The sequence below is a fragment of the Balaenoptera ricei genome, chromosome 6 (assembly GCF_028023285.1).
Source record: "Balaenoptera ricei isolate mBalRic1 chromosome 6, mBalRic1.hap2, whole genome shotgun sequence".
NCBI classification, from domain to species: domain Eukaryota; kingdom Metazoa; phylum Chordata; class Mammalia; order Artiodactyla; family Balaenopteridae; genus Balaenoptera; species Balaenoptera ricei.
In genome coordinates this window covers 7,212,723-7,224,951 of record NC_082644.1, presented here as the reverse complement: position 1 = coordinate 7,224,951, position 12,229 = coordinate 7,212,723, and the positions used below count along the sequence as shown (strand labels likewise).

Sequence of the window (12,229 nt, the reverse complement as noted above, 5' to 3'; positions counted from 1 at the left end):
AAACCAAAAGAAATTGGGGCTAAATAGGAAGTCCAAGGATCCAGTCGCCTACAGACTGCTAAATTCAGGTTAGAATTTTATGATGACTCTTGGTGCCATTTCCATGCAGGAAAGGGGCTTCTTAATTCTTTAGTCTGTCTATGTACAAGTGCTCATGTGATAACAGATGGGACTGCTTTGGGGGGTGTCTCCCTGTGACTTTTTCTCATCTCAAATATCAGTTACTCAAGCTATGCTCCTGGCTATATAGACACCAGATATGCATTTCATACAGATAAAAGGATTAGAGATAACCACTGGCTCTGACCCATCGTGACCCCTGGCACTGGATTCTCTCCGACAATGGCATGTAGTAGGACACATCATTATTTTTCTGTAAAGAGCTAGATAGTAACTATTCTAGGCGTTGCGGCCTATATAGTCTCTATCAATATTACTTAACTCTGCCCACGTAGTAAAAGACCAGACCTAGACAGTAAGTGAATGAATGAGTGCAGTTGTGTGCCAATCAAACTTGATTTATGGACCTGAAACTTGAATTTCAAATACTTCTCAAGTGTCATGAAATATTCTTCTTCTTTTGATTTATTTTAGCCATTTAACAATATAGAAACAATTCTTAGCCCCAAGGCCATCCAAAAACAGGCAGCAGTCGGATTTGGCCCGTAAGCCACTGTTTGCCAACCCCAGCATAAAGGGACATTTTGCAATTTGTATTGGGCAGTTATTTTCTGTGCTGTAATCCAAATATCTAACTGGTGCTTCAACAATTCCACACCATCCTGAACTCGTCTGTGCTTTGAGTATCCACATCTTTATTTTCTGGGGTGATATATGATCAGAATCAAGAAGTAACTCCCAAGGCTTTGATGTCTGAGATTTGGTGGAGAAATCCCACTGTCACTTTGGAGTTTAGTGATTCACTGTGACAATTCAACTCATGGAGCTGGTCTATTCAGAGGGGGTATCCTGAAGAATCATCCTGGGGGTGCATCCTCTGGCTCCCAGAGGCCCCTCCCTCAGCAAAACACCCATTTGAAGTCAATGCTGTAGTAAACCCTAATCATATATAATGTATGGAAGACTATAAATGGGGATATAGCAATGCTAAAGTTTACATATCACTTACAGGGAATTCTCTGCCAGTCCAGTGGTTAGGACTCGGCACTCTCACTGTCGAGGGCATGGATTCGATACCTGGTCAGGGAACTAAGATCCCACAAGCTGCAAGGTGCAGCCAAAATAATAATAATAATAATAATAATAAATAAATAAAACTAGACTCTTTAAAAAAAACATATTATCACTTACAAGTTTCTGGAAAGGCCATCAGACCATAAGTTAGTCATTTGTAAAAAATATTTAGTGTAAAGAACTATGATATAGAACTTAAAATAGCAATCCCCAAAATTTCTGTTTGGGACTATCAAAATATAATCATGATTTTGATTTTTTTCACCAGTGATTATGACAAGTGGAAAAATGAAATAATATCTGTCTTTCTAATTTCTCTTTGCTCTTTGACCTTCTGAAGTGTGGGCTGTAACTTTTTTTTTTTTAAAGCAAGTTTTATGTCCATTTGTAAATTCATTTCAACACTTTTTTCTTTGGCCCCGTGGTTTGTGGAATCTTAGTTCCCTGACCAGGGATTGAACCCGTGTCCCCTACAATGGAAGTGCAGAGTCCTAACCACTGGACCACCAGGGAAGTCCCTGTAAATGTTGCTTTCAATTCAGATTGAACACCTGTTCTGTCAGGCACCTACACACTGCAGACACACAAAAGTGACTAAAGTATCCATGGGCTCTTCAAGTTGTTCAGAATCTACATAGAAGGCAGACACGCTTTGCTCCAGTCATGCCAATATGAACTGAGGTGACCGACTGCCCCAGACATTCCAGATCTCCTGTCCCTCTCTGGTCCTACCAGCCCCACCCCCATGGCCTCAGCATTTCTACTGTGCTCCATGGATTCTTTCCCTCAGTGTCTCCAACTCTCTGTGAGTGTCATGAATTCCCAAAACCAATGTCATAAGGAGGAAGATTTAGCTGGGAAGGGTCCTGGGGACCTAGGACCTGTTCCAAACTGATGGCTTAGCACACACTCCCCATATTTATCCAAAGCACCAACATAACACCCTACGAGGAGAGAGCACAGAACAGGTGTTAAGATACCAAATAAAGGTTACTACCCAGCAACTCTGACCTGAAATAGCATATTTATGCAAGCAGGGGCTGAGTTTGGCGGATTCAACTCATTTTAAGGTAGACAAACTTTTATTGCAGTTCCAATAAGATGCCCATTGAAATCATACCCTGAACTGAAACACATAAAGCATAAAGACCTAGATTCAGGGGACTCAACTTTCTAGATTTTTCTGAACAAGGAGTCTATTCTAATTTTGTTCTCATAGCGGTCACCATGCTGGCCCCCAGCAGAAGCCCAGGACTCTACTTTTGACATGTCGTTAACTACTTTTAGGAACAGATAGCTTTCCAGCAGCTACAGAGGAGAAACTTTCTCCTCACTCTCCTGGGAGAGCACTTGCACAGAATACTCTGAATTTTAATGCAGAATAAAATACAGTGAGTCCTCTACATACAAAACGAGTTCCATTTCGAGAGCATGTTCGTAAGTCCAACAAAGTTAGCCTAGGTACCCAACTAACACAGTTGGCTATATAGTACTGTACTGTAATAGGTTTAAAATACTTTTCACACAAATAATACATAAAAAGCAAACAAACACAAAAAATAAAGAAAACATTTTTAATCTTACAGTACGGTACCTTGAAAAATACGCCAGACACATGAACTAACTTACGTGATTGGATGTTCGAGGGCACGTTCCCATCTTTGAAAGTTCTCAACTTGAAGGTTCGTATGTAGGGGACTTATTGTAAAATGTAACAGACATCCTTTGAAATGCAAAGCTAACCTGTGGAAGAAAAGTTAGGGAAATCATCAGCAACGAAAAACAAGAAGGAAAAAGGAAACCAGAATGATTAATGAAACGGGCTACTGGCCCAGAGCATTTTTAATTCCTTGTGTTTTTTTAAAGATTAACTTTAAATTGTGTTTACTCAGCTATCTATGTTGATATTCTACAGGTAATCACTAAAAAGTTAAAATAAAGTATGTATCTTCTAGTGGGATAAGTTGAAGTAGAACAAAAAAAAAACCCTCATTGCTCCATAAGCAATAAGGAAAGAAGAAAAAGGCATATTTTTTTAAAAAACACACATTTAAAGGGGAAAATTCAATATATATGCATAATCATAATAAAAACCAATGGGTTAAATTTGTCAAAGGGCAAAGATTTTCAGATTGGAATTAAAAAAAAAAAGCAGCTACATGCTGTTTCTAAAAGATATATGTAAACAAAAAGAATGAGAAAAATTAAAACAAAGCATAGAATAAGACTTACAGACATATATTTTTAAAAAGGATATGCAAGATATACACAGAAAAAGATACACTAACCAAAAAAAGTTAAAATAGTTATATTAATTTCAAACAAAACAGACATTAAGGCAAAAAGGTTTTGAAGGGTAAAATATAATATAATGAAAACAGTTCTAGTTGCAATTTAGGCTACATACTGTATGATTTCAACTATATGCCATTCTGGGGAATTCCCTGGCAGTCCAGTGGTTAGGATTCCTCACTTCCACTACAGGGGGCACAGGTTTGATTCCAGGTCAGGGAACTAAGATCCTGAACGCCACACAGCGTGGCCAAAAAAACGAAAAACAGAAAACTGAATCACCGTGTGCTGTACACCTGAAACTAACACAACATTGTAAATCAACTATACTTCAATAAAATTAAATTTAAAAAAATTAAAATTAAAAAACAAAAAAACCCTATATAACATTCTGTAAAAGGCAAATCTATAGAGACAGTAAAAAAAATATCAGTGGTTGCCAGAAGATGAATGGGTGGAACACAGAAGATTTTTAGGGCAGTGATATTATAATGATGGGTACACGTCATTATACATTTGCCTAAACCCGTAGACTATACAACACCAGGAATGGACCCTAATGTAAACTATGGACTTCGGGTGATTATGACGTGTCAGTGTAGGTTCATTGGTTGCAACAAATGTCTCTGGTGAGTGATGTTGATAATAGGGGAGGCTATGCATGTGTGTAGGTGGAGGGTATATGAGAAATCGCTGTATCTCCTGCTCAGTTATGCTGTGAACCCAACACTGTTCTAAAAAAAAAAAAAAAAAAAAAAAGATCTGTTAACCTAGAAATCAAAAGAACAAATTATAACCATGATATCATTTCACATTCATCAGAATGACAAATGTTAAAAAAAAACCCAACAATGCCACGTATTACTAAGCAAAGCTTCTACTGGCAGTGGGTGTGAAAGCAAGGAATTGGAACAATGTTCATCAACAGACAAATGGATACATATATTTTATTTTGGTGAATGTGTTCCCATTCAACAATGAAACAAATGACCTAGTCCTATAGGTGTTAATATGGTTGATTCTTACAAACATAATACAAAGTTACAGAAAAATACAGTACAACTTTATTCATATAAAGTTTAAAGATGTGCAAAATGGTTACATATTTTTAGCAGTACTTATATATGTCACAGTGAAGTTGGGGAAGAAACACAAACAGCCACTGCAGTACTGGTAAGTTTTGTTTCCTAAACTGGATGATCTGGACAAGAATATTTATGTATTACTTTTTATACTGTTTGGCATGTTTCATTTCACATTATTAATTTTCTGTATATTATATATACAAACTGAAATATATATGTATTTATATATTTTTACAATATATCTTTTAAGTAAATAAATGAAAATTTTAAATGTCAATATATTGATTTGCCTTAAAAATCATTACTGTATTTTTAAACCAGAGAAGAATTTTGGAAATGGAATCTGGAAACAAAACCTCCCTTGCCTTTAAATTATGCTGCTCATGTTCTCTATCTTTCTGACTTGTAATCAGAGGCAAATCTGGACACGTGCATCTTAGTTTTCCACTGTGCACATGTAATTACTACCGAACCACTTTTACCCTCTGATGGGCTCTAAATGCATTGCCTAATGCTCATTGCTTAGTGGGCTTACTTTCTAAATTGTTCCCTCCAACTGATCCTCTTAGAGTCAAGGACACATAGACTAAAAATGAAATAACCAGGAACTTTCCTGGTGGTGCAGTGATTAAAAATCCGCCTGCCAGTGCAGGGGACATGGTTTCAAGCCCTGGTCCGGGAAGACCCCACATGCCGTGGAACAACTAAGCCCGTGCGCCACAACTACTGAGCCTGCGCTCTAGAGCCCGCGAGCTGCAACTACTGAGCCCGCGTGACGCAACTACTGAAGCCAGCGTGCCTAGAGCCCAAGCTCCGCAACAGGAGAAGCCACTGCAATGAGAAGCCAGCGCACCGCAACGAAGAGTAGCCCCTGCTCGCTGCAACTAGAGAAAGCCCGTGCGCAGCAACAAAGACCCAATGCAGCCAAAAATAAATAAATAAATAAAATTGATTATTTAAAAAAAAAAAAAAAAGAAATATCCAAACATTCTCCACTTGAGCACTTCCAGGGCCAAGTCAATCCTTCCCATCTTTCTCTCACCCCACCCTGCCCCTCTCCTCTCTCTCTCTCTCTGTCTCCTTTTCTTCACACAGCAAAAGGCATGCAGAAACAGGAGCTCTGCAGCCCTGGTCTCCAACAAGCCCTTCTCCAGGATTGCAGTCATTAGCACATCTGCCTCAGATTTTACTGTTAGGTCTCTAGGAGCAAGCTGATTACTGGATGCTTCAGGATCTCACCCAAAAAATTAATCACAATTCACTGCTATATACAGAATTTAAAGTTGTTGTTTTTCCTGTAAATGATCATCTCTTTTTCCAATAAGTTTACACAAATTGAGGTTTTTTATTATTTTCCAGGCTGGTTCAGACATATTATGATTCAGTGAGTCATTTGCTCACTGCCATACCTCCTAAATGGACCTGCATTGTGGAGCAGGCCGTGCAAACCTAATTAGTCCTACTGGGAGTATGAGGAGACATACTGACTCCTGGGATGTCTCGTTGTAGCATTTTGTCATATTTTTCTATGTTGGAAGTAGGAAAGTAACTTACGTATTCTACTCTTCTCCATGATCAGGAAAATGGCAACAGGGCCAATTCTGTTAAGATACCTGAATTTAAGTAGAGTCACGGATGAAGACAAACTTTTGGTTACCAGGGGATGGGGGGGGAGGGATAAATTGGGAGACTGGGGTTGACATATACATACTACTATATATAAAATAGATAACTAATAAGAACATGCCGTATAGCACAGGGAACTCTACTCAATACTCTGTAATGGCCTATACTCATATAGGCCAAAAGAATCTAAAACAGAGTGGATATATCTGTATGTATAACTGATTCACTTTGCTGTACACCTGAAACCAACACAACATTGTAAATCAACTATACTCCAATAAAAATTTTTTAAAAAGACACCTGAATTTATTACAAGTTTCCCAACTAATCTGAAAGAAACGTTCACAATATGTGCAAACCTCTAGCTATTTTTGCAACCTTGTTTGTAAAACTGTATTGCCGTGTTTGCAACATTTGAAAAAAAATGCAAAGAGTTAAAATTTTGATTATCTCACTCATATATTACCTGTATAATAAAAAAGAAAGAAAGAGAAGAAATCCACTGGATTTAAATCCACTTAAATTGAAATAGAGCATGATCATTTCAAGCAGAAATCAAGTTTTCTTTTTTAAAGATGGAAAAGCACTTCGAAAATGTTGAAACCTCAATTTTCTTTCTGCAATGTAGACATGAAAAAATGCTTACTGGTAACTAAGAGCAAAATTTCAAGAAAAATTTTATGTCAGCCTTTGCAAAAGTAAGATTTACAAGATAGAATCAGGTAAGGAAGTACTAGGAGAAATCAGCCATATCAAGCAGCTACTAATTAATTCAAGGACCAAATTATCCTTATCATTGCAAATTACCAACCCTCCAGAAAAGGTGAAACCAAAGAACTTCATAAATTGCCTCAGTTGTTAACAGTGGGATCGGACATTTGAGCAAGCTTGAGACAAGGGTGGGGCTTCCAGCCTGAGGGAAAATATTGATATATCTCTTGGTATAGAGTTATTTTGATGGATTTTCATTTCCTTAAGAGTATATGGGGACTTCCCTGGTGGTACGGTGGTTAAAAATCCACCTGCCAATGCAGGGGACACGGGTTCGAGGCCTGGTCTGGGAAGACCCCACATGCAGCGGAAAAACTAAGCCCGTGTGCCACAACTACTGAGCCCACATGCCACAACTACTGAAGTCTGTGTGCCTAGAGCCTGTGCTCTGCAACAAGAGAAGCCACCACAATGAGAAGCCCGTGCATCGCAACGAGGAGTAGCCCCTGCTCGCCGCAACTTGAGAAAGCCCATGAGCAGCAGCGAAGACCCAATGCAGCCAAAAATAAATATATAAATTAATTAATTAATTTAAAAAAAGAGAGAGCAGATTGCTCCATCTCTTATTTTTTTAAAAAAAGAGTATATAGCCTTACACAATGAATGTACTCTGATCTATGTGGTAAAATATTTATTATTATAATTTTTTTTCAATTTCTTGGAATAAGCAGTTCTCTGAGAAGAGATGATGAATTATTTTAAGTAGTGGTTTGATGTCAAAGCGGCTTAGTATTTATGGAAAATGAGGTTTGCCTTTCTCCTAACATAATTTTATTAGTAGCCCAATCATCTAGGCACCTCAGGATAGTGGTAAAATCTCTAGATATAAATATATTAGGGTTTATATTAAAACCTTTATTTTATTTTTTGACAGTATATTTTTAATTTATTGAACCTTGTATGTATAAAACATGCCAGTAAAATAAAGAAAGAGCAAAACAAAGATTACACACAACAAAAAGTAGTGGATTAGTTCTATTTAATTACATTAATTTTAAGGAAAAAAATTATACCAACATATGGGTCTTTCACAGTAATGAATAATATTATGTCACCCGAAAAATGAGTTCATCAAAAACTAGGTTTGTCACTTGGTGAGTGTCGAGCCAAGAGACACAACCAAACCAAAGATCGGGAAAAGGAAGGATTTATTTATTTATTTATTTTTGGCTGTGTTGGGTCTTCGTTTCTGTGCGAGAGCTTTCTCTAGTTGTGGCAAGGGGGGGGGGGCACTCTTCATCGTGGTGCGCGGGCCTCTCACTGTCACGGCGTCTCCTGTTGCTGAGCACAGGCTCCAGACGCGCAGGCTCAGTAGTTGTGGCTCACGGGCCCAGCTGCTCCGCGGCATGAGGGATCTTCCCAGACCAGGGCTCGAACCCATGTCCGCTGCATTGGCAGGCAGATTCTCAACCACTGCGCCACCAGGGAAGCCCAGGATTGGTTACTTGCAGCAAGAAAGGAGAATATCGGGGATCTTTCCTAAAAGCAGTGTCTCCTAAAATCTTTGTTTTATTGACATCTGATTGTTTTTTTCAAACAGGTTTTACATTTAGTACTATAATAGTCTCTGAAAGATCTCTAAGCTTTCAGTCACTCACTTTGGCTGAAATAAATTTTTTGAAACACAAAACACCAATATGATCATGTCCCTCCCCTCAACTGTGCTTTAAAAACATTTAATCTGCTTCCCATTGCTAAAATAGAGTCTTAACCTTGCAGTGAGGTTGCAGCTACATGCAGGTGTGTAAAAAAAGGAGAAAAAAACCTTTTTTTTTTCTATTAACTGCTCTGATCTTAAAAACTCCCATCCTGAGAGGTAACAAAGGAAAAAAGAATCTGATAAAGAAGATGTGGTACATATATACAATGGAGTATTAGCCATAAAAAGAACAGAATTGGGTCATCTGTAGAGACACAGATGGACCTAGAGACTGTCATACAGAGTGAAGTAAGTCAGAAAAACAAATACCGTATATTAATTCATATATGTGGAATCACAGCTGAACCAGTTTGCAAGGCAGAAATAGAGACACAGATGTAGAGAACAAACGTATGGACACCAAGGGGAAAAAGCAGGGGTGGGAGGTGGGAAGAACTGGGAGATTGGGATTGAAATATATACACTAATATGTATAAAATAGATAACTAATGAGAACCTGCTGTATAAAAATAAATAAATAAAACAAAATTCAAATTAAAAAAATTAAAGATACTATTAAAACCAAAAAAAAGAAAGTATCCAAAAAGTCAAATGATGGGGAAATTTTGATGCATGCCCATGTACGCAGTTTCCAGGCAACTCAGATTTTAGATGAGTCGGCTAAATGCCAAACCAGACTTTTATCTGTTCCCTTAACCTGCCTCCTGGGTGACAATCAAGTTTATGGGGGAAGTAGAGGTAACCCATGACATGCTGGGGGTGAAGGGGACCTGGGGATAAGGTTGCTTGAAACCCCTCAAGGTTCTTTGGGTCCTGGCTGGTCTGTGCCACGAAGTGGCTGCTCTGGGGCTCTCTCAGCACTGAAAATGAATGCTCTGCTCTCATCCATCTCCTCTACAGGTTCTTTGCTAGCCTCATCCATCCTCGGTCCCCATACACTGTGCCTTCTTTGATCCATGCTGGGCTCTCCAGGTCCCCCAGCCTTTAGCACTGTCTCTTACCCTTAACGTAGCCTACGGGTGCTTCTGTGTCCCTTGCCTGTCACATCCCATCCCCAGGTAGACGATGCTTTAAGCTGACATGTACACATTTGTACATGAAAGGGCAAAAAAGAGAATGGTGCATTAATATTTTTTGAAATTGGATTGATACAATCAGTCCTGCTTACTGCCTGGAGAGTTCTGAACAATGAGAGAGATTTCCTCCCTTTTCCTCTCAGTTGTCCCCTCCCTCCTTCCCTTCTTTCCACAAGTGTTAAACCCTTTTTATGTGCCAAGTACTATGCGTGGCACTGGATATAATAGTGAACAAAATCAAACATGTCTCATGTCATCACGGTGCTTGGGATAGCAATGGAGACAAGGAATCTATCACATAATCACCTAAATAAGGTGAAATTATGTTCATGACAAGAACAGTAAATGGATGGTATTTGGAGCTGCAGCATCCTGTAGCTGCGGGATGAGGTCTAGTTTGGAGATCAGGCAAGTTTTCCCTGAGGAAGCAGTGATAGAGATGCAATGGAAGACAGAATAGCTTTCAGAGAATGAAGTGGGAGAGGAAGAGTGTTCCAGAAGGAACAGTATGTGGGACTGAGCAGGAGACAGATGGGCCCTCAGGGCAAACGGTTGGAGTTCGTCCCCCGTGGACCGGTTCCGAGAACAGAGTATCAGGACAATTGAGAGAGGAGGCTGGGCCCTGCCCAGATAGAAGATAAGAGACCACATCTTCCTCATTCTCTAAGTCAGGAGACCTCCCCGACTACACATGCGCAGAAGGGCTCCTGGGAGGTCACAAGGGGAGTGACGCTAAGTGGCGAAATCTACCCACAGGCCTCTTCGGTAGAATCCACCTTGGCTAAGGGGTGCATGCGCACACGTGGGAATATCCTGAGACACACCAAACGTGGACTCTGAACTAGGCAAAGCAAGATGATTGTTCAAAGGAAACACGGAAGAAATGCCCCATAAAAGTGATTCAAACTGCCACGAGGGTGAGACTCGGTCTCTGAGACCGCCCATGTGTCTATCCACATGTACTGCACTTCTTTTTTTCCTAATAAATACTTTACTTGTTTCACTACTTTCCGTCTTTGTGGGAATTCTTTTTCTGCCAGGGCCTTGCCACTGACCCCTGGTCTCGTGGCTATAGGATTCGGTGCTCTCACCGCCACGACCCGACCTCAATCACTGGCCAGGAACTGAGACCCCGCTTCGAGCCACTGCAGACCGAGGCCACCCAAGATCAGCAAGCGTTTCTGTTCAGAAGATACTCAGACATTGCATTTTTCATCTCTAGCAATTTGTCTCCTTTTTTTTTTAATGGTTAAACCCAGAAACATTATATATGTCATAGAGCAAATCCAAAATTGCAGACTTTCAAATTTGGTGGCTCAAACATACAAATCTTCTCCCTCTTGCACAGAGCTGACCTCCCTGTGCTATGCAGCTGCTTCCCACTAGCTATCTATTTTACATTCGGTAGTGTATATATGTCCATGCCACTCTCTCACTTTGTCCCAGCTTCCCCTTCTCCTCTCCGTGTCCTCAAGTCCATTCTCTACGTCTGCGTCTTTATTCCTGTCCTGACCCTAGGTTCATTAGAACCATTTTTTTTTTTTAGATTCCTTATATATGTGTTAGCATACAGTATTTGTTTTTCTCTTTCTGACTTACTTTCATCTAATATTCTCTACCATGTGAAGCCATTTGTGGTGGAGGTGGGATAAGGGGTTGACATAAAGCTCATCTCGAAATATGAAAATTTCTTGTTTGTTAGGAAATTATCCACTTTTACCTGATTGTCATATTCATGGTGTTAAACTTAATTTAAAAGTAAATCTTCTAATTTATTTGTAAAAAATTTAAAAAAAGAAAAGAAAACCCCCCAAAAAACAAATATACAAATCTTGATTAATATATAAATCTTGATAAGAAAAAGACAAGTTTGGGGATCTTCTTTAGCTATAGTACTCAAGAGACACATAGAATTAGACATCTGGTTCTGACACAGATATCCCTAATCTTTACTCCTATAGGAATATATTAAAAATTGTGGAGAAGTAATAATGACATTAAATGCCCTCTATTTCCCATATCAATAATTGCCCTGGGGGTTTTCTGAAATGGTAAATACTCTTGCCACAATGAAGAGAGCAGACAACATTGCAAGTGTCACAGAATGCCATAAGAGAAAGCTCTATTTAACAGTTAAAAATAAATTAGTTCCAACTGGTTTAGCTTGAATAAATCTATTGAAAAAAATACTTTACAACATCAGTGGGATACTTGCAGGTATTAGATCTTCACTGGCTGCTTTGATTTTAGTTAGGACCACAGCTGGTAAGTAGCATGGAAAGCTGGTGGGGACTCTAAAATGCACTGTTTGTAACAATGAAAATTGGACCAATTATATCCCCAATTCTTGAGTGTTATGGTGGCTACAATCTCAGAACATCAAGGCAGAGAGAGAGGGTGACTTGTTCTGGGCAATATGGAGGTAAGGCCAGCTTCTTCCGTTTATACCGTGTCTTTAGGCAATTACTTTCTTGAAAGATAATTTTAGTAGGTCTGATTATTGTCAAAAACCCGTTTTCAAGAGA

General features: G+C 39.2%; 1 protein-coding gene across 2 annotated transcripts in view; it reads right to left on the bottom strand.

Annotated features, from left to right (window-relative positions):
• The window catches only part of CEP44 (centrosomal protein 44), a 129,211-nt gene that overhangs the window by 45,288 nt on the left and 71,694 nt on the right, over window positions 1–12,229 (bottom strand). For both annotated transcript variants that reach the window (XR_009503960.1, XR_009503959.1), the window contains exon 11: window positions 2,824–2,937. The gene's annotated coding sequence lies outside the window, so the exon portion shown is untranslated. The remainder of the gene's footprint in view (window positions 1–2,823; window positions 2,938–12,229) is intronic.